At 43.0% G+C, this 21,740-nt stretch overlaps 1 protein-coding gene and 1 non-coding gene across 10 annotated transcripts in view; one reads left to right on the top strand and one right to left on the bottom strand.

The window, feature by feature from the left end:
* The window catches only part of LOC118370628 (netrin-G2-like), a 132,485-nt gene that overhangs the window by 59,832 nt on the left and 50,913 nt on the right, over positions 1-21,740 (top strand). The window lies entirely within an intron of this gene.
* trnad-guc (transfer RNA aspartic acid (anticodon GUC)) lies at positions 5,126-5,197 on the bottom strand. Its single transcript has one exon. It is a non-coding gene; the product is annotated as a tRNA-Asp (tRNA).

The following is a 21,740-nucleotide window of genomic DNA, read 5'->3' as shown; positions in this document are numbered from 1 at the left end:
CCTCAGTGCTCCGACACCAGATCGTGTCGAGGCACAGATCTGGGGAAGGGTTCCAAAAAATGTCTGCAGCATTGAAGGTTCCCAAGAACAGTGGCCTCCATCATTCATAAATGGAAGAAGTTTGGAACCATCTAGAGTCTTCCTAGAGCTGGACCCCTGGGCCAAACTGAGCAATCGGGGAGAAGGACCTTGGTCAGAGAGGTGACCAAGAACCTGATGGTCACTCTGATAGATCTCTAGAGTTCCTCTGTGGAGATGGGAGAACCTTCCAGAAGGACAACCATGTCAGCCAAAGGTGTGTCAACCAAGTAAGAGTAAAGGGTCTGAATACTTATGTAAATCAAATAATATGTTTCTGTTTTTTTTTATTTCAATAAATTAGCAAAAATTTCAAAACCTATTTTTGCTTTGTGATTATGGGGTATTGTTTGTAGATTTTAGAATAAGGCTAACCTAACAAAATGTGGAAAAATCAAGGGGTCTGAATAATTTCCAAAGGCGCTGTGTGTATATACAGTTGAAGTCGGAAGTTTACATACACTTAGGTTGGAGTCATTAAATCTTGTTTTTTCAACCACTCCACAAATGTATTGTTAACAAACTATTGTTTTGGCAAGGCATCTGTTTCTCAAACTAGACACTAATGTACTTGTCCTCTTGCTCAGTTGTGCACCGAGGCCTCCCACTTCTCTTTCTATTCTGGTTAGAGCCAGTTTGCTCTGTTCTGTGAAGGGAGTAGTACACAGCGTTGTACGAGATCTTCAGTTTCTTTGATAATTTCTCGCATGGAATTGCCTTCATTTCTCAGAACAAGAATTGACAGACGAGTTTCAGAAGAAAGTGCTTTGTTTCTGGACATTTTGAGCCTGTAATCGAACCCACAAATGCTGACGCTCCAGATACTCAACTAGTTTAAAGCAGGCAAGGTTTATTGCTTCTTTAATCAGTACAACAGTTTTCATCTGTGCTAACATAATTGCAAAAAGGGTTTTCTAATGATCAATTATCCTTTTAAAATTATAAACTTGGATTAGCTAACACAATGTGCCATTGGAACACAGGAGTGATGGTTGCTGATAATGTGCCTCTACACACCTATGTAGATATTGCATTAAAAAAAGAAAATTAGCAGTTTCCAGCTACAAGAGTCTGGAAAAATGTCTACACTGTATTTCTGATCAATTTTAATGGACAAAAAAAAAATCTTTAAAAAACAAGGGCATTTTGAAGTGACCCCAAACTTTTGTATATATTTTACACATAGTTAACCCACAAAACTACCTCCATACTAGCATTAATTAATTAATTTATTTCTCGGTTACCTGCAGACGAGTCCCATGACACTTGTGGGGGTCCTAGAGCAAAACCGAGAACACCATTGAATCCCATTAGTTTGTAGCCCAAACGGTTCGGACACAGGATGTTCTTCTACCAACCATATTTCTAAACTACTGCTCTTCTGTGCGTGAGAAGATGAGAGTTTGAAATAGGCCGTGGCCAAGCTTGTTTCATCATTTATATATTTCCAGTAGGGCTGCTGCTGCTCAGCATTCATACATTAGAGCGACCCTGTATTACTGTACTCTGTATAGGTCTCTCTCGCTCTCGGAGTCTCTCTCTTTCACCACCTAGCCCAGTTCCCAAGCCATTTACTGCATCCTGTGTGAATTATTGATTCACACAGGAGTACACACACACACACATACCAAGACACTGGGCAAACGTCCTCATGCATGTTCACACGTAGACATAGATACACACCCTCACAGCATGTGCTTATGTAACTACCCCGCCTGCCCGTTTCTACTCTACACACACACAACTATTTCTAAAGCAATCAAGGTCATTTCGAAGTGTCTTAGTGCTTTTCCCATTTTCCTCTGGGTTGGGTCTAATGGCAGTGAACTCTCAACCCCAAATGCTTCTCAGCTTCAGCGTGTGTGTGTGTGTGTGTGTGTGTGTGTGTGTGTGTGTGTGTGTGTGTGTGTGTGTGTGTGTGTGTGTGTGTGTGTGTGTGTGTGTGTGTGTGTGTGTGTGTGTGTGTGTGTGTGTGTGTGTTGATTTTGTGCATTCTCGTGTGCGTGAGTGCTCGTGAGCGTACGTGCATGTGTGTGTGTGTGTGTATGAGAGCGGGGCAATGTGCTTGTTTTGCTTACCCTAAAAGCACAGTCCCTTTGGCATGTCCAATGGTCCCTCAGATGTTACAGTAGAGAGAGTTTCCATCTGATGTTATCTGGAATACGAGTCCAAAACAACAGTGAAAATGGACAGGGAATAGATTGAATGTACAGTACAAACTTTAGAAGCTTTTACTGTCACAATAATGTTTCCGGTAACAATGAAGAGATCTAAAGAGAGTCCGCTTGGACAGGTTAGAGTTTTCCGTCATGAATCTTGTTCTGGAGGCAGCTCTGCAGAGTGATCACTAACAGGAAATAAAAGCTACTTTTTGTTTTCATACATTTTTACAATATGGCCAATTTAGACTTTGCAGCTGGCCTATAAAATGGGATATTGCTCAGTTCTGCCCCCAGGACAAGACTCATGACAAAACGTCAACCTGCATCCGATTGGAAGAATTGAGAATTAGAGTCAAACTTTCCCTTTGGTTTGAATGAGTGAAGAGCTGTGAATAGGCTCACAATTATCCCGGTCAACAGCTCAGGTAGCGGTCCTGCTGCTGGGTTGTTGCCCTCCTATGGCCTCCTCCACGTCTCCTGATGTACTGGCCTGTCTCCTGGTAGCGCCTCCATGCACTGGACACTACGCTGACAGACACAGCAAACCTTCTTGCCACAGCTCGTAAAGATATGCCATCCTGGATGCGCTGCACTACCTGAGCCACATGTCTGGGTTGTAGACTCCGTCTCATGCTACAACTAGAGTGAAAGCACCGCCAGCATTCAAAAGTGACCAAAACATCAGCCAGCAAGCATAGGAACTGAGAAGTGGTCTGTGGTCACCACCTGCAGAACCACTCCTTTATTGGGGGTGTCTTGCTAATTGCCTATAACTTCCACCTGTTGTCTATTCCATTTGCACAACAGCATGTGACGTTTATTGTCAATCAGTGTTGCGTCCTAAGTGGACAGTTTGATTTGACAGAAGTGTGATTGACTTGGAGTTACATTGTGTTGTTTAAGTGTTCCCTTTATTTTTTTGAGCAGTATATATATATATATATAGTCGGACGTTTACATGCATCTTAGCCAAATACATTTCAACTCAGTTTTTCACAAATCCTAGTAAAAATTAGGTAGGTTAGAATCCCCACTTTATTTTAAGAAGTGAAAATTCAGAATTATGGTAGAGAGTGATTTATTTCAGCTTGTATTTCTTTCATCGCATTCCCAGTGGGTCAGAAGTTTACATACACTCAATTAGTATTTGGTAGCATTGCCTTTAAATTGTTTACCTTGGGTCAAATGTTTCGGGTAGCCTTCCACAAGCTTCCCACAATAAGTTGAGTGAATTTTGGCCCATTCCTCCTGACAGAGCTGGTGTAACTGAGTCAGATTTGTAGACCTCCTTGCTCGCACAAGCTTTTTCAGTTCTGCCCACACATTTTCTATAGGATTGAGGTCAGGGCTTTGTGATGTGGTTGAAAAACGAGTTTTAATGACTCCAACCTAAGTGTATGTAAACTTCCGACTTCATCTGTATATTTACATATATATGTGTATATTTATATATATATATATATATACATTTCTTACTGAGCCGTGATGCCCGCAGATTACAGTTTGCCTTTGCCAATCCCTCATCATCTTCATTCATCAGTGAGTCAATGGCTTGAATGGTCACTCGCGCATTGAAAAGGAACGAGATGCCATCACAATCCATACCAGGCACACCCGTGAGCTCTGGAACTCCACCTCCGACAGGCAGAGTCAACATACAGTACGTGGCGGGTTTGTCAGCTTTTCGTTTCACCCTGACATTTCCATTCCTCTTCTGACAACAGAACTTGACCAACTGCTCACCAGGCACAGCAAGGTCCGCCCGGGCCGTTATGCTGTTCTGCTATTCCAAGGATGTGTAACCGAAAGAGAGATACCACGAGTGGGCACAGAATACATACCCTCCCGCTGTGGCCGTCTATTTCAGCACTGTTTCGCGCTGCTCTGAGACAAGCATGGAGAAACAAAAATGTTAAAATATTCCATGATATTTTCAAGATATGTGTTGACTGAATATAAGCAAGTGATGTCTGCTAAATAATCAAGTTTGGTTTCTCCAGAATTAAATAATTCTAAATAACTGTCTTAATTTACAAATTAGTGAGAATGTCTCACCCCATGTTCAAGAATGGCCTTTTTCTGGTTTTAGAATGATATAAAAGTCCCTTAGATATTCTCAGACATTCTCACAGATCCTAACGGAAAATGCCCCTTTATATTAATATCAGAGTCCTCCAATCCTCTAAATGTGATTGGCGGAGAGTCACATCATTGATTTTTTGTTGTTGTTGACAAAATGGTAAAGGTCTTATTTATTTAAAGAGCACATTGATGTTAGAAGCAAAAGCCTACAACTATTTTAGAACTGTTTCATGCTGCTCTGAGACAAGCTAAATAGCCCAGTACTGTACTGCCGGACATCACGTTGTACAGCGCCATATTTTCCGTTCCATCCTAACAGAAACCCAGAGTGTTTTTAGTTTTTTCATGGAATAGAAACATCATAATATTAATCTAATTAATTAAGCAAGTACCAGTCAAAAGTTTGGACACACCAACTCATTCATGTTTTTTTCTATATTTGTACTAGTGAAGACATCACAACTAGCAGGTGTAGCCCGTCATACAAATGTTTTCTATTAGCAGGACAATATACCTTTTATATCCCGGCTACTGTGTGAAAATCCCTCAACTTGCAATGTATTCGATGCTGGAAATCAACAATGGATTCACCAAAGTCTACTGAGAATGAGTAAATGTCCAAACTGTAAATGAAAGCAAAGTCAGATTTTTCAAGAGTAAGGCGAGAATTCTACCACTGAACAACCAATGCCTTGGAAAACTGAGATAAGGCTGGAAATCGTATCATAAAGCTTTATTTCCAAGCATATTTTACGCTTTGTGGGCTCAGCTACATTGTTCACCATAAAAGAAGGCTGTACTTTCTCCCCGTCGGGGAATTGAACCCTGGCCTCCCGCATGACAGGCGGGGATACTCACCACTATACTAACGAGGAGCTGGTGTGTTGGACCTTTGAAAAAACGTGGAGCATTGGTACTAACCATAAGTTTGCAGTGTTGGGCTTTAACCCTTCTAACAAAAACAAAAACATCTGTATAGCCTGAATGGTTAGAGCTAGAAACTCACGAACACGTACGTGTAATCGATTTCGCTCTCTACCACTCACAGGCCACACAGTCGTAGTTAGAATGTGACCCGTTTGTGGGATATCCCAGGGCATTGTCATAAATGCCAAACTCAAGACAGTTGTCACGGACTAGTTGGTTACTCGTTTCCCATTTAAGTACCGGTACTCTAAAGTGTTACATTTATAACTCAAAACAGCAGTACAGTATTTTTTCATTAACATCTTTTTGCTTTTGTTAATTAAAAAAAATAGAAAGAAAAAAAAGATGTGGATGTTTATATTTCACTTAATATCAATTTGGTTATTGGTTAAAACAAGAATTAGAAAATTAGGGTGCATAAATGTTATGCACTTAGTGTGACCTTTATTTAACTAGGCAAGTAAGTTATGAACAATTCTTATTTACAAGGACAACTTACTCCTTCCTCGTAAATAGCCCAGTGCTGTACTGCCGACCGTAATGTTTTGTTCCAGCAAGTACCGGTCAAAAGTTTGGACACACCTACTCATTCCAGGATTTTTACATTTCTTACTATTTTCTACATTGTAGAATAATATTGAAGACATCACAACTATGAAATAACACATATGGAATCAGTTAAGAACAAATTCCCATTTACAAGGACAGCCTTCTCCTTCCTCCCCATCGGGGATTTGAATCCCGGTGTCCCGTGTGCCCAGCGTTCTGTAGTACAGACATGGCCTGCTCTCCCTTATGTAAGGAATTAGGCACTTTCCCATGTTAACTACAGTATGTATTGTAGACTGCATGGTAGCCTAATAAACAAATAAACACATTTTGTTAATAAAATAATGATTAAAAAAATACTCTTTCAAAATGCAGATGTTGATTTAGTTTTGGATTCATAACGAATTACTATGGGAGTTACCTCTGCGGCGGAGAATAAGTTCATTGGTGTTACCAGCCTCAGAAATCTCAGCCCAAAATAATGCTTCACGGAGTTCAAGTAAAAGACACATCTCAACATCAACTGTTCAGAATAGTCTGCATGAATCAGGCCTTCGTGGTTGATATGCTGCAAAGAAACCACTACCACAGGACACAAATAATAAGGCCAAGAAACACGAGCAATGGAGATTAGACCGGAGGATATCTATCCTTTGGTCTGATGAGTCCAAATTTGAGATTTTTGGTTACAACCGCAGTGTCTTTGTGAGACATAGAGTAGGTGAATGGATGATCTCCGCATGTGTGGTTCCCACTGTGAAGCATGGAGGAGGAGGTGTGATGGTCTGGCTGTGCTTTGCTGGTGACACTCTGGGTGATTTATTAAGAATTCAAGGCACACTTAACCATCATGGCTACCACAGCATTCTGCAGCGATACACCATCCCATCTGGTTTGTGCTTAATGGGACTATTTGTTTTTAAAGAGGACAATGACCAAACACACCTCCAGGCTGTGTAAGGACCACTTGACCAAGAAGAAGAGTGATGGAGTGCTGCATCAGTTGACCTGGCCTCCACAATCACCCAACCTCAAACCAATTGAAATGAGTTGGACCGCAGAGTGAAGGAAAAGTAGCCAACAAGTCCTCAGCATATGTGGGAACTCCTTCAAGATTGTTGGAAAAGCATTCCAGGTGAAGCTGGTTGAGAGAATGCCAAGAGTGTGCAAAGCTGTCATCAAGGCAAAGGGTGGCTACTTTGAAGAATCTATAATAGTAAAACATTAATTACAACCCTTGTATGAGTAGGTGTGTCCAAAAGTTTGACTGGTACTGTAGACATATTTTGGGGGAATGTTTTTTTACACTTTGCCAAATCAAGTGAATTAGATAACAAACCAGTGTTAACATATGTTTCCCATGCCCATAAAGCCCTTTAATTGAATTAAATAAAAAAAGAGAGAGGATTGGTCAGGCGAAGATCGTTTGAAGGAGACCCACAGGCGCATAATTATTCCGGTCACCAGATCATCGAAGGGGAGTTCCGTTATAGATTTACTGAGCCCATCAAAGAAAAAGAGAGCGATAGAGAAAAAGAGGATTGGTGAGGCGAAGATAGTTTGAAGAGACTCACGCACGCATGAGCACACACACACACACACACACACACACACACACACACTCCTGAAGACTGCACTGCACTCCAGCACCCAGGAAAATCGATCCTCCTCCTTCAGAGTAAAGAAATTTATGAAGCGGGAACATAAAGGCAGTCATGTCCAATTAGCTGAATTTACAATGGGAGGAGGGAGGGAAGGAAGGAAAGGGGGTGAGAGGCCGTTGGCCTGCTGATCAATGACCCGGCTGCACACTATGGTGTGTGTGTGTGTGTGTGTGTGTGTGTGTGTGTGTGTGTGTGTGTGTGTGTGTGTGTGTGTGTGTGTGTGTGTGTGTGTGTGTGTGTGTGTGTGTGTGTGTGTGTGTGTGTGTGTGTGTGTGTGCCACAGGAGGTTGGTGGCACCTTAATTGGGAAGAACGGGCTCAAGGTAATGGCTGGAGCGGACTGGGTGGAATGGTATCAAATACATCAAACACATAGTTTCCATGTCTGATGCCATTCCATTTGCTCTGTTCCAGCCATTATTATGATTCATTCTCCCCTCACCAGCCTCCACTGGTGTGTGGGGGTGTGTATTTGCATGTGCAGTGCATTCAGAAAGTATTCACACCCTTCCATTTTTCCACATTTTGCTACTTTACAGCCTTATTCTAAAATGTATTAAATTATAAATGTTCCTCACCAATCTACACACAATACCCCATAATGACAAAGTGAAAATAGGTTTTTAGATATTTTTGCAAATGTATTAAAAATAAAAAACATTATTTACATTATTTAATTATTTACCTAAGTATTCAGACCCTTTGCTATGAGCCTCAAAATTGAGTTCAGGTGCATCCTGTTTCCATTAATAATCCTTGAGATGTTTCTACAACTTGATTGGAGACCACCTGTGGTAAATTGAATTGATTGGAAAGGCACACACCTGTCTATATAAGGTCCCACAGTTGACAGTGCATGTCAGAGCAAAAACCAAGCCATGAGGACAAAGGAATTGTCCGTAGAGCTCTGAGACAAGATTGTGTCGAGGCACAGATCTAGGGAAGGGTACTACAACATTTCTGCAGCATTGGAGGTCCCCAAGAACACAGTGGCCTCCATCATTCTCAAATGGAAGAAGTTTGGAACCCTCAAGACTCTTTCTAGAACTGATCGCCTAGCCAAACTTAGCAATCGGGGGAGAAGGGTCTTGGTCCGGGAGGTGACCAAGAACCCGATGGTCACTCTGACAGAGCTCCAGAGTTCCTCTGTGGAGATTTTATTGTTCCAGAAGGACAACCATCTCTGCAGCACTCCACCAATCAGACCTTTATGGTAGAGTGGCCAGACGGATGCCACTCCTCAGTAAAAAGGCATGACAGCCCACTTGGAGTTTGCCAAAAGGCAGCTACAGGACTCTCAGATCATGAGAAACAATGATTGAACTCTGGAGGAAACCTGGCATCATCCCTACGGTGAAGCATGGTGGTGGCAGCATCATGCTGTGGGGATGTTTTTCAGCAGCAGGGACTGGTGGCACCTTAATTGGGAAGAACGGGCCGATTTCAAGGCAGCAGCAGTAGGCTTGTAAGCATTCATTCAAACAGCACTTTCCTGCATTTGCCAGTAGCTCTTCATTGTATGACTTCAAGCCTATCAACTCCTGAGATTTGGCTGGCAATACTATAGTGCCTATAAGAACACCCAATAGTCAAAGGTATATGAAATATAAAATGGTATAGAGAAAAATAGTCCTATGAATCCTATAAACTACAACCTAAAACTTCTTAACTGGGAATATTGAAGACTCATGTTAAAAGGAGCCACCAGCTTCCATATGTTCTGAGCAAGGACCTGAAACGTTAGCTTTCTTACATGGCACATATTGCACTTTTACTTCCTTCTCCAACGCTTTGTCTTTGCATTATTTAAACCAAATTGAACATGTGTCATTATTTATTTGAGACTAAATTCATTTTATTGATGTATTATATTAAGTTAAAATAAAAGTGTTCATTTAGTATTGTTGTAATTGTCATTTTTACAAGTATATATATAAAAATCGTCCGATTAATCGGTATCAGCTTTTTTTTAGTCCTCCAATAATCGGTATCGGCGTTGAAAAATCATGAATCGCTCTACCTCTACTTGACACATTAGAAAGAATTTACACAAAAAAAAAAGAAGAATGCTATTTGGCCCTAAACAGAGTGTACTCAGTGGCAGAAAATGTTGGGTCAGGTGGTCAGGTTCAGGAAATATTTGACGATGCACGGTCCACAAAATGAGGTGGAAACTTCCTAACCTGCCAAATGTATGACCATATTAAAGACACATATTTCCCTCAGATTACACAGACCCACAAAGAATTTGAAAACAAATCCCATTTTGATAATCTCCCATATCTATTGGGTGAAATACCAGTGTGCCATCACAGCAGCAAGATTTGTGACCTGATGCCACAAGGGCATGAAACACCAGTGTAAATACAACCCATATTTATTTATTTATTTATTTTTCTTTTTGTACTTTAACTATTTGCACATCACCACAACACTGTATAAAGACATGACATTTGAAATGCCTTTATTCTTTTGGAATTTGTGTGAGTGTAATATTTACGGTTAACTTTTTATTGTTTATTTCACTTTTGTTTATCCATTTCACTTGCTTTGGCAATGTAAACAAGGTTTCCCATGCAAAATAAAGCCCCTTGAATTGAATTGAGAGAAAAACAGACTAATAAAGAGAGAAGGAACAGGGGGTAGATCTCCCCTGCTGTGTGTCTGCCATCCCAGTTCGAGAAGCATCCATGCAGACCGTTCTCTTGGTGTTCCCCTGCAGTCAGGGAGCAAGGCAGACCGGCAGCACTTTGATAGCCCCTCGATAGCAGAGTAGTAAACCCTCCTCCTCTCCTACATCATCCCTTCATCTCAGAGGAAGGGATTCTCACATCCTCCCCTTGCCCCCCAAAACCCAATAACTTTACACTGTATGGTCCATTGGGTGAGAGAGAGAAGAGACATGGAAAGTGAAGAAAGACAGAGAGGGCAAGAGTAGGATGGGCAGAAAGAGGTTCAGGGAATCACTCTAAATGAGAAGAGAGAAGAAGAGTTCCACACCAGAAAAGAGGGAACTATTGGGCCACCGATAGAGAGATAATGATCAAGGGAAAGAGAGAGGGAGTGATAGTTGAGTCCCTGGAGAGAGAAAGGGAGGGAGAAAGAGAGAGGGAGGAACAGGCGTTAAAGACAGAGAGTTAAAGGCCTATTAACGGCTGCTTCCCCAGTCTTTCTCTCCTCTATCCTTCCCTCGCCTCTTCCCTCTGCCACAACGCTCCCTTGATGTTTGTTAATGTTTTATTCTTATTTATTCCCCTAATTGCCGCATCTCTCCAACTGGCTCTCATGCACGCACACACACACACACACACACACACACACACACACACACACACACACACACACACACACACACACACACACACACACACACACACACACACACACACACACACACACACACACACACACACACACACACACACACACACACACACACACACACACACAGGTCTCTCTCACACAAGGGGAGCACACATTGTACATTACTGCCAGGGAGGGAGATAGAGAAAGACAGGTGCACAACTTCATTCAGACCATACACACAGACAGGCAGGCACAAAGACAGACCGTCCACCATCTCTGTCCATCTGCGCGAGTGGGGCTACTAACTAGTGGACAGAGGGATGTGTTTGCATATCTCTCTCTCTCTGTGTGTGATGGATCCTGCTGTCCTCTATCTTCACGTCCCTTAACTAAGAGCTCTCTCCTTCTCTGCTCTTCTTACTTCACGTTGATGTCTTTGCAGTGGGGGATATGCAGCAGTTAGACATCTTGCACATTAACTTATGATTGTGGCCCATGTATTATTTGTCTGCGGAGGGACTGTAAGTAGAGAGACTGAGAAATCCCACAACAAGCTGTCCTCGGCAGGAGAGCAGAAGAGAGAGAGACACACACTCTTCAAAACCCTCAGTGTCACCGTCACTCATCCGTAAAAACAAAGTTGTGCAATAGTGGAGATGGGAGATGGTGACTGTCAGGAGTTGGGGAAGCAGGTGTGCATGCGTGCATGCGTTTGTGTGTGTGTGAACGAGAGAGAGATAGAGAATGTCATGGAGTCATAGGGGAATGTAGCAAACCTGCCCCCATAGAAAGAGAGATGTCCAATTTTCCCAGTCTAAGTGGACTTAGTGTGTGTTCATGTGTGTGTGTGTGCATGTGAGTGTGTGTGAGTGTTTGTTTTACTAAGTGGACGTGTGGATCGAGTGTGGCGTCTCCCTGCCAATTTATCAATTTGATCAGAGGGAAGTTTCTGTCATTGTGAAACTGTCTACTGACAATGGAGTTGGCAAGACTCAACTATGCTATGTTAATGACGAGTATTACCACAATGTTTACTCTACTGCGGTACTGCATTGACAATGCATCGTGGAGCTATATAGCTCTGGTTCAGGGCGGTATCATTGTGCTATATACAGTCAGAAGTCAGAAGTTTAAATACACCTTAGACAAATAGATTTAAACTCAGTTCTTCACAATTCCTGATGTTTAATCCTTCCCTGTCTTAGGTCAGTTAGGATCACCACTTTATTTTAAGAATGTGAAATGTCAGAATAATAGTAGAGAGAATGATTTATTTCAGCTTTTATATCTTTCATCACATTCCCAGTGGGTCAGAAGTTTACATACACTCAATTCGTTTTTGGTTGCATTGCCTTTAAATTGTTAAGCTTGGGTCAAACGTTTCGAGTAGCCTTCCACAAGCTTCCCACAATAAGTTGGGTGAATCTTGGCCCATTCCTCCTGACAGAGCTGGTGTAACTGAGTCAGGTTTGTAGGCCTCCTTGCTCGCACACGCTTGTTCAGTTCTGCCCACAAACTTTTTATAGGACTGAGGTCAGGGCTTTGTGATGGCCACTCCAGTACCTTGACTTTGTTGTCCTTAAGCCATTTTTCCACAACTTTGGAAGTATGCTTGGGGTCATTGTCCATTTCGAAGACACATTTGCGACCAAGCTTTAACTTCCTGACTGATTTCTTGAGATGTTGCTTCAATATACCCACATAATGTTCCCTCCTCATGATGCCATCTATTTTGTGAAGTGCACCAGACCCTCCTGCAGCAAAGCACCCCCACAACATGATGCTGCCACCCCCGTGCTTCACGGTTGGGATGGTGTTCTTTGGCTTTCAAGCCACCCCCTTTTTCCTCCAAACATAATGATGGTAATTATGGCCAAACAGTTCTATTTTTGTTTCATCAGACCAGAGGACATTTCTCCATGTGCAGTTGCAAACCGTAGTCTGGCTTTTTTATGGCGGTTTTGTAGCAGTGGCTTCTTCCTTGCTGAGCGGCCTTTCAGGTTATGTCAATATAGGACTCATTTTACTGTGGATATAGATTATTTTGTACCTGTTTCCTCCAGCATCTTCACAAGGTCCTTTGCTGTTGTTCTGGGATTGATTTGCCCTTTTCGCGCCAAAGTACGTTCATTTCTAGGAGACAGAATGTGTCTCCTTCCTTAGCGGTATGATGGCTGCGTGGTCCCATGGTGTTTATACTTGAATACTATTGTTTGTACAGATGAATGTAATACCTTTAGGCGTTTGGAAATTGCTCCCAAGGATGAACCAAAGTTGTGGAGGTCCCATGATGTCAAGCAAATAGGCACTGAGTTTGAATGTAGGCCTTGAAATACATCCAAAGGTACACCTCCAATTGACTGAAATTATGTCAGTTAGCCTATCAGAAGCTTCTAAAGCCATGACATCATTTTCTGGAATTTTCCAAGCTGTTTAAAGGTACAGTCAACTTAGTGTATGTTAACTTCTGACCCACTGGAATTGTAATACAGTGAATTATAAGTGAAATAATCTGTCTGTAAGCAGTTGTTGGAAAAATGACTTGTGTCATACACAAAGTAGATGTCCTAACCGACTTGCCTAAACTATAGTTTGTTAACAAGACATTTGTGGAGTGGTTAAAAAAACGAGTTTTAATGATGTATGTAAACTGAATGCATGTAAACTTCCGACTTCAACTGTAGCTCTGGTCCTGGGTATTATCATGGTGCTGGTCCAGGGCATTATCATGGTGCTATTTAGTACGGGTCCTGGGCATTATCATGGTGCTATTTAGTACGGGTCCAGGGCATTATCATGGTGCTATTTAGTACGGGTCCAGGGCATTATCATGGTGCTATTTAGTACGGGTCCAGGGCATTATCATGGTGCTATTTAGTGCTGGTCCAGGGCAGTATCATGGTGCTATTTAGTGCTGGTCCAGGGCAGTATCATGGTGCTGGTCCAGGGCATTATCATGGTGCTATTTAGTACGGGTCCTGGGCATTATCATGGTGCTATTTAGTGCTGGTCCAGGGCATTATCATGGTGCTATTTAGTACGGGTCCAGGGCATTATCATGGTGCTGGTCCAGGGCATTATCGTGGTGCTGGTCCAGGGCATTATCATGGTGCTATTTCGTGCTGGTCCAGGGCATTATCATGGTGCTATTTAGTACGGGTCCTGGGCATTATCATGGTGCTATTTAGTGCTGGTCCAGGGCATTATCATGGTGCTGGTCCAGGGCATTATCATGGTGCTATTTAGTACGGGTCCTGGGCATTATCATGGTGCTATTTAGTGCTGGTCCAGGGCATTATCATGGTGCTATTTAGTGCTGGCCCAGGGCATTATCATGGTGCTGGTCCATGGCATTATCATGGTGCTATTTCACGCTGGTCCAGGGCATTATCATAGTGCTATTTAGTGCTGGTCCAGGGCATTATCATGGTGCTATTTAGTGCTGGTCCAGGGCATTATCATGGTGCTATTTAGTACTGGTCCAGGGCATTATCATGGTGCTATTTAGTGCTGGTCCAGGGCATTATCATGGTGCTATTTAGTACTGGTCCAGGGCATTATCATGGTGCTATTTAGTGCTGGTCCAGGACATTATCATGGTGCTATTTAGTGCTGGTCCAGGGCATTATCATGGTGCTGGTCCAGGGCATTATCATGGTGCTATTTAGTGCTGGTCCAGGGCATTATCATGGTGCTGGTCCAGGGCATTATCATGGTGCTGGTCCAGGGCATTATCATGGTGCTATTTAGTGCTGGTCCAGGGCATTATCATGGTGCTATTTACTGCTGGTCCAGGGCATTATCATGGTGCTATTTAGTGCTGGTCCAGGGCATTATCATGGTGCTATTTACTGCTGGTCCAGGGCATTATCATGGTGCTATTTAGTGCTGGTCCAGGGCATTATCATGGTGCTATTTGGTGCTGGTCCAGGGCATTATCATAGTACTATTTAGTGCTGGTCCAGGGCATTATCATGGTGCTATTTAGTGCTGGTCCTGGGCATTATCATGGTGCTGATCCAGGGCATTATCATGGAGCTATTTAGTGCTGGTCCAGGGCATTATCATGGTGCTGGTCCAGGGCATTATCATGGTGCTATTTAGTGCTGGTCCTGGGCATTATCATGGTGCTGGTCCAGGGCATTATCATGGAGCTATTTAGTGCTGGTCCAGGGCATTATCATAGTGCTATTTAGTGCTGGTCCAGGGCATTATCATGGTGCTGGTCCAGGGCATTATCATGGTGCTATTTAGTGCTGGTCCAGGGCATTATCATGGTGCTATTTAGTGCTGGTCCAGGGCATTATCATGGTGCTATTTCGTGCTGGTCCAGGGCATTCATGTGCGTTCCTCCACTACGTAGTGGAGCTCGGTGCTATCATCAAACAAAATGAATGAAGATAATGCAGTGGAAGCAGTGGAGGAGAGAACTGGTGAGAGAGTGAGAGGAGATTGAGAACGAAATAGGAGATTGAGAGAGGAGAGAGGAGATTGAGAACGAAATAGGAGATTGAGAGAGAAGAGAGAGAGAGAGAGTGAGAGGAGATTGAGAACGAAATAGGAGATTGAGAGAGGAGAGAGGAGATTGGGAACGAAATAGGAGATTGAGAGAGGAGAGAGAGAGAGAGTGAGAGGAGATTGAGAACGAAATAGGAGATTGAGAGAGAGACAGAGATTGAGAGAGAGAGAGGATATTGAGAAAGAGAGAGAGATTGAGTTTTAAATAACCTTTATTGCGTCTGGGAACCCACAACATGGTAAACACTCATACAAAACCATGGTTACACATCAAATAAACATCTTCCTCCACAGTAACTAAACACAACAGCCTCTGAATACCCGATATACTCATAAACAGATCAGTATTGTTAACCATTTTGTAACAGGCAAACTCAACCCTGCAAACATCCCCTCCAGTATTCCCACCACATCCACAGATCCCTGTCCCCGAATACTGTTATTTTGTGTCTTCCATATTGACACTTTTACACATTATGTACATGGCCTTCTTTCCCACCGCCTTGAACCCCCCCAGCTCCGGGGTATGGATGGAAAGCAGCACCCCCACGTCCTCCTCGAATGCCCCCGCCGCAGCACTAACATTCAGAGCAGGGAACACATAATCCAGACCCTCCGTCCACCGATCAGAATTGGAAGTGTCAATCACATACTGCCGATGAAGTACTGGCAAGGAATTACAGACCTCAGCTACAACCTTCCTCCGTAGGTGAGATGATCGGATCCCTGCTCTTTCTCCCACCTCCTGCAATGATCTGCTCCTACTCCGCATCAAATGACCCAGCCTGGTACACCCACACACATGAACGTAGGCTGGATGAACCCATAGCACAGGACTGGATGGCAGTGTTGTAAAAAGAGAGGCTCTTCAAAAAGGGACTTGACAAGAACTCTCCAAGCCTGCATATCAGACTCATAAAATGGAGTCAAGCCAGACAAATCACCCCCCTCTAGCTTTAAGAGGAAAAGATGCTTGCCTAAGCCCAAACAGCCCGCTCTCCTCATCAATGTGTAGGCTGTGTCGACCCAGCTAGGACAGTCACTGTACAACAGTCTCTGGTCTGCTTGAGGCCGGAAAGCCATGATCCTGGAAGAAATGTCCACCAGAACTTGCAGCTTTAATCCAATGTTGTCCAGAACAAAATAAATTGGCAAGGCTCCTCTGAAGCTCTTACACCCCCCCCCCCCGCTGGCCGTAAAATAATTAGTCTGTGCCACAGGGTAGAGACAGCTAAATTATTGGCAACCAAGAACCCTTCCTCTGTAAGACAGCTGGGATAACACCCATTTCCACCTTGACAATCTGGCATACACTTTCTCCACTACACCCTCCCAGTTATTTTTCTGAAAGACATTGGAGCCTAGAAAACAACCCCCCCCCAAGTCTTCATCCCATCTCTGCCCCACTGAAGCCCCCCTGGTAACCATGGAGTGGACCCCGTCTGAAGCTGACCTGCCCACAGCGATTCGCTCTTTATCCAATTGGCTCTTGCTGAGGAGGCCCCCTCATACACCTTTAGAGCATTTGAGAGAACCTTAACAACCTCACCCCCTGTAATAAAAACTATCACGTCATCTGCATACGCAGACAGTGCTATCATTACTCCTGGCACAGAGAAACCAGTAAGTCTCGCACTTAAAAAACAAAGCATTGGTTCAATTGCCAGACAAAATAACTGCCCTGAAATTGGGCATCCTTGCCTGACACCCCTTTGAACAGGGATGTGGCAACATAAACCACCCCCCACCTTCACCATACACGAGGCCCCAGCATACAGTAAACTCATCCAAGATAAAAATAAAAAAACATCCCCAAACCCAAAGGCTTTCATTGTTTTGAACAAGTATTGGTGGTCCACACGGTCAAAGGCCCACATTCACATAAGACAGTTTACAAATGTCTAAAACATCTCTTATCAGAAACAAGTTATCAACAACAGAGAGGTCAGGTACACAGTAAAACTGGTCCTTCTGGACCAAAAGCCCAGGTTTTAAAAGCCCAGGTTTTAAAAGCCCAGTTTTAAAGCCCAGGTTTTAAAACTGGTTTTCCTAGGTTTTCTGGTTTTAAAAGCCCAGGTTTCAAAAGCCCAGGTTTTAAAAGCCCAGGTTTTAAAAGCCCAGGTTTTAAAAGCCTAGGTTTTAAAAAAGCGCTAGGAGCATCCATGTACTTGAGGGTAGCAAAGCGAGACCTAATCAACGCACCCTTCATTCTTTCATGTAGAAGCGACCTCAGTTCATGTCTCTTGTCCTGTAATTTCATGAATAGTCTGGGGTCATTCTGGTTGAGCAATTTCAATTCAATAGATTTTATGTCCTGTTCAAGGGCCCTCTTTAACTTACGTGACAGAGCAGGATACAAGACAATCGTATTTGGGCCTTCCCAACCTCCCACCATTGTCTCAAGGACTCATAATTCCCTTTTGTAACCCTCCATTTTCCCCCAAAACAACAAACACATTTCACAAAACATGACATCATGTAACAATTTAAAATTAAAGTACAAATAAGGTGATGACCTGCTTGGACAGGACAAGTGAATATCAACAGACACATTATGGTGATCAGAGAAACCCACAGGAGTAATGTCACACCTGCCCTTCCAACCCTACTACAGTAGTGATCAGATACATACCACCTGTCTAACCTTCCAACCCTACTACAGTAGAGATCAGATACATACCACCTGTCTAACCTTCCAACCCTACTACAGTAGTGATCAGATACATACAACCTGTCTAACCTTCCAACCCTACTACAGTAGTGATCAGATACATACCACCTGTCTAACCTTCCAACCCTACTACAGTAGTGATCAGATACATACCACCTGTCTAACCTTCCAACCCTACTACAGTAGTGATCAGATACATACCACCTGTCTAACCTTCCAACCCTACTACAGTCGTGATCAGATACATACCACCTGTCTAACCTTCCAACCCTACTACAGTAGAGATCAGATACATACCACCTGTCTAACCTTCCAACCCTACTACAGTAGTGATCAGATACATACAACCTGTCTAACCTTCCAACCCTACTACAGTCGTGATCAGATACATACAACCTGTCTAACCTTCCAACCCTACTACAGTAGTGATCAGATACATACAACCTGTCTAACCTTCCAACCCTACTACAGTAGTGATCAGATACATACCACCTGTCTAACCTTCCAACCCTACTACAGTAGTGATCAGATACATACCACCTGTCTAACCTTCCAACCCTACTACAGTAGTGATCAGATACATACCACCTGTCTAACCTTCCAACCCTACTACAGTAGTGATCAGATACATACCACCTGTCTAACCTGTCTAACCTTCCAACCCTACTACAGTAGTGATCAGATACATACCACCTGTCTAACCTTCCAACCCTACTACAGTAGTGATCAGATACATACCACCTGTCTAACCTTCCAACCCTACTACAGTCGTGATCAGATACATACAACCTGTCTAACCTTCCAACCCTACTACAGTAGTGATCAGATACATACAACCTGTCTAACCTTGCTGCACTGGCACGACCGTCATTAACCTTTAACCATGTGTACTGCCTAACTTTTGTATTCCTTACTCTCCACACATCAGAAAGCTCAAACTCAGTTAATAGACCAGACAGGCAAGTAGCTGACTGCAGGTGAGGTCTTCAGCAGTGCGGTCAACAGTAAAATCCACTGTACAGTTCCAGTCCCCCCCGAAAAACCATACACTCCTCTTGATCACACTGTCTTAAGGTTTCCTTTATTTGACCAAATACAGCAATACGCTCTGTACCCTCATGAGGAGCATAAATATAAAAAATAACATCTGCCTTGACTAATAAAACCCGACCCTCGACAATCTCTGTTGTAGATACCACCCAGCACTGAAATTAGTACCATGACTGAGTATATGCTGTCCCTCCCACCACATACACCCCAGTCAACCTCGTTAGCTTCATCACTATGGGTCTCCTTCCCTGTTTTATTACTTCTAATACCCAAGCCCTCTTATTCCTGTCCCTTTTCCTCATTAACATTGAGCGAACCTACCCTTAGCACCTCCATATAGAAAAGAGAAAGGAAAAGCAGAAGAAACCACAGAGAAACCAGACGAAGAGGAAAAAAACACCCTATGAGGCATGATCATCATCATTGTTTTAATTTTCTCTGAACCTGACAACGTTTCCCACTACCTGTTGATGCCCCTCCTCTACCCCATTACTCATAGTGGGAATCTCCTCCAATACCTGGGAGACTAGCTTCACATGAACCCCCTCCAGTAACCCATCACTGGTACTTGCTCTCCAGATCTGCTGCATAACATTCCCCTCTGGTACAAATTGTAACTCCCTGCCCTCAACACAGACAACTTGTTCCTCAGCAACAGGTGCTTGTGACTGCTCTACCACTGTCGGACCACCTCTCCTTACATCAGTGGGCCCAGGCGTTACGAGGACCTCCTGCGCCCCTCCCTCCGCCTTCTCCCTTTTCGGGCAAGCATGTCGCTTATGGCCACCATCCCCACACTCAAAACACTGTTGACTACCCATACTAGCATAAACCATATACCGTCTGTTGTCATACTTGACTTTAAACGATAACTCCAAAGACCGCTCCGGCGAGTCCAAAAACATAAACACCTGTCGCCAAAACGACATAACCTGTTTCAGAGCCGGGTGTTTGCAACCCAACGGGACAACCTTCATTGAACTGGCAAACTTCCCCAAACCGTAATAACTCGCGCTCCAATAGCTCATTGGGAATAAACGGTGGTACATCCGAAATCGTTACCCTTGTTTGACGGAGAAAAAAGCAGAGTAACTTGAATAAGCGGAGTCAATCACCACCTTCCGGAGACACCTGAAACCCCACCTCTTTAAGGAATACCTAGGATAGGGTAAGTAATCCTTCTCACCCCCCCCCCCCTTTAAGATTTAGATGCACTATTGTAAAGTGACTATTCTACTGGATGTCATAAGGTGAATGCACCAATTTGTAAGTCGCTCTGGATAAGAGCGTCTGCTAAATGACTTAAATGTAAATGTAAATGAATAAACATACCTTTAAGAAGTACACCATGCTCAACCATCCGATCAACAAGACGCTCTTCTTTAAGAAGTACACCATGCTCAACCATCCGATCAACAAGACGCTCTTCTTTAAGAAGTACACCATGCTCAACCATCCGATCAACAAGACGCTCTTCTTTAAGAAGTACACCATGCTCAACCATACGATCAACAAGACGCTCTTCTTTAAGAAGTACACCATGCTCAACCATACGATCAACAAGACGCTCTTCTTTAAGAAGTACACCATGCTCAACGATCCGATCAACAAGACGCTCTTCTTTAAGAAGTACACCATGCTCAACCATCTGATCAACAAGACGCTCTTCTTTAAGAAGTACACCATGCTCAACCATCCAATCAACAAGACGCTCTTCTTTAAGAAGTACACCATGCTCAACCATCCGATCAACAAGACGCTCTTCTTTAAGAAGTACGCCATGCTCAACCATCCGATCAACAAGACACTCTTCTTTAAGAAGTACACCATGCTCAACCATCTGATCAACAAGACGCTCTTCTTTAAGAAGTACACCATGCTCAACCATCCGATCAACAAGACGCTCTTCTTTAAGAAGTACACCATGCTCAACCATCCGATCAACAAGACGCTCTTCTTTAAGAAGTACACCATGCTCAACCATCTGATCAACAAGACGCTCTTCTTTAAGAAGTACACCATGCTCAACCATCCGATCAACAAGACGCTCTTCTTTAAGAAAAAAACACCACCGCTTTATTCATCCGCTCATACAATTCCCAGCATGCACCAAACACTCCCAGCATGCAGAGAGAGAAATAGATTGGCAGACAGAGAGAGAGGAAGATTGAGGTGGTCATTTTGCCAGCATACAGGGTTTATTCTTTGAATATATTATTACATTCAGATATCTGTTCACTCCAGCGAAATCAACCCGTATTGGAATCCAGCCGCTCATCTGGAAAAAGGTGCTATTTTAGTCACATAATACGAATGCAACGAGATATCACAGATTCACATCATTTCTTGACATCCTTGGACAAAAATCTATTTTTGACGAGTAAACTGAGTTAATCTCCCACATAAACTCCAGATGATTTAGGCATATTAGCCACACAGACACAACTCTAACGTTAAGTTACACATTCATTCCGACTGGGATCAGTTGAATGGGAGGTGTAGTTTTTCCACACTTATGAAGTCAAAAAGTGGAATTTCAACCTGTTCAGGTGGGATGGAATTGTTTTGCCGCCTCATAATGTTACAAGGCGAACTTGACAACAACCTTTCATTGCAGTCTGGTTTCTTTATTGACTTTCAACAACAGAATTAATTATGTTGAATTCATTCAAAATTAGAAAAATGTCAATACATTTAGCAAAATTCTGAATATACTTTGTGATGATACTGAAGA

The sequence above is a fragment of the Oncorhynchus keta genome, chromosome 6 (assembly GCF_023373465.1).
Source record: "Oncorhynchus keta strain PuntledgeMale-10-30-2019 chromosome 6, Oket_V2, whole genome shotgun sequence".
Classification (NCBI taxonomy): domain Eukaryota; kingdom Metazoa; phylum Chordata; class Actinopteri; order Salmoniformes; family Salmonidae; genus Oncorhynchus; species Oncorhynchus keta.
This window is presented reverse-complemented; position numbering and strand designations above follow the sequence as displayed.